This window comes from Apium graveolens, chromosome 11, assembly GCF_009905375.1.
Source record: "Apium graveolens cultivar Ventura chromosome 11, ASM990537v1, whole genome shotgun sequence".
Lineage (NCBI taxonomy): Eukaryota > Viridiplantae > Streptophyta > Magnoliopsida > Apiales > Apiaceae > Apium > Apium graveolens.
The window spans coordinates 98,841,129-98,846,634 of NC_133657.1; positions in this window are offsets into that span (position 1 = coordinate 98,841,129).

Sequence of the window (5,506 nt, forward strand, 5' to 3'; positions counted from 1 at the left end):
GATATCTGATGCTGATGTGTTTAGTAAGAGAGTGTTGCACCAGATTTCCTGTCATAGTAGTAGCACTTTGATTATCGCAATAAATAGGAATTTTTGAAAATGATAATCCATAGTCCATGAGCTAATTTCTCATCCATAACAACTGAGCACAGCAACTCCTAGCTGCAATATATTCAGCCTCAAAAGTCGAAGTAGAAATAGATTTCTGTTTCTTGCTGAACCATGAGACTAATACGCCTCCCAAAAAATGACAGCGAATGTACTCTTCCTGTCTATTTTGCATCCAGGAAAATCAACATCTGAATAATCATATAATGCAAAATCAGCTTCCCTTGCATACCAGAGACCAAGTGAAACAGTACCCTTGAGGTATCTGAAAAATCTCTTTACTGCAATTAGGTGTGGCTCCCTTGGATTTGCCTAAAATCTTGCACACAAATAAGTAGCAAACATAATATCTGGCCTACTAGCAGTTAGGTATAAAAGAGAACCAATCATACCTCTATAGCTTGTGACATCAACTGTTGTACCTTCATGAGGATCAAGTTTTGTAGCAGTTTCCATAATAGTACTTGTAGTTGCACTTTCTTGCATATTAAACCTCTTTAGTAGATCCCTTGTATACTTGGACTGATTAATGTAGATGCCATTATCAGTCTGTTTAATTTGCAAACCCAAGAAATAGCTCATCTCTCCCATCATACTTATTTGATATCTTGATTGCATCAACTTTGAAAACTTATCACACGGTGTTTGATTAGTTGATCCAAAAATGATATCATCTATATAAATTTGAACTAAAAGCAAATCTTTACCTTTATTCAGATAAAATAAGGTTTTATCTATTGTACCTCTTTTGAATCCACTTTCAAGTAGAAACTGAGCAAAGGTTTCATACCATGCTCTAGGTGCTTGCTTCAGTCCATAGAGTGCTTTATCAAGTCTGTAAATATAGTCAGGATGTTTAGGATCCACAAATCCTGGTGGCTGTTCAACATAGACTTCCTCTTCAAGTTCTCCATTGAGAAATGCACTCTTGACATCCATCTGGAAGACTTTAAACTTCTTGTGAGCAGCATATGCCAAGAAGATTCTGATTGCTTCCGGCCTAACAACAAGAGCAAATGTTTCATCATAGTCAATACCTTCCTATTAGGAATAACCTTTAGCCACCAATATTGCCTTATTTCTGATGATTGTTCCATCAGAATCAGTCTTATTTCTGAAGACCCACTTTGTGCCTACAATTGACCTGTTCTTAGGTCTAGGCACCAGCTTCCATACTTCATTTCTTTCGAGCTCATTCAATTTTTCTTACATATCCATAACCCAATCTGCATCCTTAAGTGCATCTTCTACTTTCTTTGGTTCTTCTTTTGAAAGTAGATTGTGATATAAGCATTCATTCTGAGTTGCACTCCTTGTCTTTACACCATCATCAGGATTTCCTATGATCAGATCAGGAGTATGATCTTTAGTCCATATTATGGCACTGGAAAGTGTCTTTCTAGAGCTAGATGCTCCCCCTGAATTTTATGCCTCATCAAACGCATTTGAGGCTCCCCCTGAATCTGTTGTGTTATCTCCTAATGAAATATTGGGACTTGACTCATGTTCATCTGATGTTGAATCAGCATTGGATTTTGAGAGATTAGATTGAGAAGAACCTTGAGATGATTATTCAGTGTTAGTACCATCAGCTGACCCTTGTTGTTGCTCCCTCTCAACATGTGCAGGTTCATTAGTACAATGATTATCTTCAGAATCTGAAGGAGTATCAGGATTTGGATCATCGGGATTTGACAGTTCATTATAGTTTGATCCAGATTCTAATAATGCATTTTTATTTGCAAAGATTAGATTTTCATGAGTGTCTTCTTCAAAACCAGGAATCTTCATATCATCAAAAGATATATTTAAGGAGACAACTACAGTATTTGTTCTCAGATTAAAAACTATACATACTCTTGATGGTGAGTATCCAACAAAGATTTCTTCATCAGCTTTTGATTCAAACTTTCCTAGCTGATCAGAATGAGTTCTCAAAATAAAGCACTTACATCAAAATACATGAAGATGTTTGAGACTGGGCTTCTTTTCTTTCAGCATCTGATAAGGAGTAACACCATATCTGTTTATCAGAGTGATATTCTGATTATAACGTGTTGTGTTTACTGCTTTATCCCAGAAGTAAGTGGGTAGTTTTGCTTCTTCTAGCAGAGTTCTGCCAGCTTCAACCAAAGTTCTATTCTTCCTCTCAACAACACCATTTTGTTGAGGTGTACCAGGAGCTGACAATTGTTGTTGTATGCCTTTGTACTTGCAGAATTTCTCCATTTTTGAATACTTGAACTCAGTGCCATTATCACTTCTCAGAATTTTCACTTTATGAGTGGATCCATTTTCAATTTACCTTATGTGATCCAGAAGAATTTCTGGAGTTTCATCCTTCCTTTGTAGAAAATAAACCCAAGTATATCTAGTAAAATCATTAATAATTATGAGTGTGTACCTTTTCTTGTTGATAGACATTATGTTCACTGGTTCAAAGAGGTCTAAGTGTAGCATGTGATATGGCTCAGAAATAGAGAATTCTGTTTTACTTTTGAAAGATACTCTTCTTTGTTTGGACTTTTGACAAGCATCACAAAGACCATCAGATGAGTATAGCATATTTGGTAATCCTCTTATCAGCTCCTTCTTGGCAAGTTTATTGATTGAATTGAAATTGAGATGTGAGAGCTTCTTGTGCCAGTTCCAGCTCTCATCTACTAATGCCTTAGAGATAAAGCAAGTAGCTTCCTTCTCAAGACTTTCATGTAGCCTTGCTTCATATATGTTACCATGTCTATATCCTATGAAGACAATTTTCTTTGACTTGTTATGAACAACTTCACAGTGTGAGTCATAGAATACCACATGATAACCTCTATCAGTGATTTGACTGATGCTGAGAAGATTATGCTTTAGTCCTTCCACCAAAGCTACATTTTCTATTGTCAGCTTTCCGATTATCAAGTTGCCATGTTACCTATTGAATTCTCAATGATCAGAAGGAGCTCAAGATCTGGCTGTTTGGTGTCATCAGTATTTGATGTGTCGTCAGAATTTGATAAATCATCAGCATTTGGATGTCATCAGTATTTGAAGACAATCAGCTTAGAAGATTTGTTCCTGTTCCTTGTATTGTGGAGTAGATATCTTTTACGTCTAAGTTATAGGACTTTATCTATTCAATTTAAGATATGTATCAGTTTCAGTTAGTTTTTGATAATGCATATCTTAGATTGATTTGTTGTAGCTGTATAGTATATAAACACAGTTTAGGTCATCACATAGTGTATCGATCTCGAGTATCATTTGACCTAGCAGCTCTCTAGAACATCAGTATTTCTTGAGAGAGTTTTGTAACAGTTTTTATCAGATATATAAAAAGTTGTTATATTTTATTACTTGTTCGAAATATTTATACAATTATATCCAACCCCCCTTAAATAATTATATCTTCACTGGGCAACAATTGGTATCAGAGCTCACTGATAAACTTACAATCAGAAATGATCTAAACATGTCTCTGAACAATTATGAAAGTATTAAAGTTCCCATTCTGAAAAAGACTGAATATCCTACATGGAAGGTAAAGATGTTCATGCACCTCGAAGCTACAGATTCAGATTATCTCGACGTGATTAATGATGGACCATACATGCCAACAAAACTGGTGCCTACCACTCCTACTGTTGCTGAACACTATCAGCTAAAGGAGAAGAGTGAGTGGACACCAGAAGAGAAAGTAGTTGTGCTGAAAGATGCAAAGGTAAGAAACATTTTGTATAATAGTCTTGATTCTGTGATGTCAAACAGGGTTATAGCCTACAAGTCTGCCAAAGAGATCTGGGATGCTCTTGAAACTCAATGTCAAGGAACCATGGCCATCAAGAAGAACATAAGGGTTGTTCTGATTCAAGAATATGAACATTTTGAGGCCAAGCCTGATGAAAGTCTCACTAACATATATGACAGATTCCTGACCCTGCTCAATAATCTGTCTTTGGTGGGAAAGGTGTATGATCGAGAGGATTCAAATACCAAGTTTCTGAGAGCCTTAAGTGAAGAATGGGAGACTCAGACTTCAATCATACGACATCAGTATGATTTGGAAATAATTACTCTGGATGAAGTCTATGGCATGCTGAGAACTCATGATTTGGAAGTCCGGCAATGGAAGGAGAGGAAAAGCAGCAAAGGAAAATATGTTGCTTTGAAAGTAAATGATAAAGCTTCAAAAGAAAAGTCTGTTGGAGTTATAAGAAAGAAGAACAATTTTCCAGAATCAGATACTGATGATTCATCATCAAATCCTGATGATGATACTGATTCTGAAGCTGATGAGAACATGACAGATTCTGATATCATGCAAATGGCCGCATTGTTGGTTAAGGGCTTCAGGAGGATGTAATTCAGGAAGTTTAAGAACAACAGGAGCTTCAGGAAGAAGTTCACTTGAGGTTAAAGGAAGTCTGATAAGTGGCATTTAATACCACTTAGAACATCTTATAATGGCTTGAATTGATGTCTTGAAATCAAATATTTTGGGTATTTGATGCGTTTTTCTAGTATTTGTGCATTTCAGGGTATAACTTGCATTTGTGGAGAGATTTCATCAGGAATAAGCCTAGGTATGTGCTTGGCATTACAAGTGGGAATTTAGGAGCAGGACGCAGCAGAAAATGGGAGCAAAATAAGCATTTTTCCAGGAAGGTGCTGGGCGCCCGCTCAACCTGGTTGGGCGGTCGCTCAGGAAGCTGGGCGCCCGCTCAGGGTCGTAAATTAAAACACTGATTTTTAGAGTTCTATTTCTGTTGGACTTCTGACTTCTGAGATAGCTGGGACTTGTGGGGCTTCTATATAAGTAGTTTTCAGAGACGTTTCACAGGTGATGAATCGTGGTATCAATCAAGAAGCAAGGAGAGAAGGAAAAAGACTGTTTTAGCATATCGCAACGAAGAAGATGAAGCATACATTTTCTTGTGATTCTTTTATTCGTTGTATAAGTGGATGCTAGTTTTCTTTACTTTGAACCTTATTACTCTTGTGACGTACTCTGGTTTTAATAAGCATTTTTATTAGTTTATCTTGTGTGTTATTATCATGTTTTCATATGAACCCATGGTGACGATGAGTTCTATCATGGGCTAATCGTGATCATGGGGTCGTAACGGATTTACTACGGAATTCTTTAGTTAGTTGTTTAATACCTTAGTGTGTGATGATTGTATGATATCTTGTATAGGTTGCACTTATTCGTCTTATGTGCATCGCGAACATATAAGATAGGTCGTTAATCTCTTGTGAAGCGACGGTGGATCTTGAGGTTTAGGACTTGCCATGCTAGCATAGATTCATGTATGTGTATGCATGATTAGTAGGTAACTCTAACCATTTTACTTGCCCTGTGTAATCATAAGGAATAACTTGTGCTTAAATCGTTATGTTTTCAAATTAT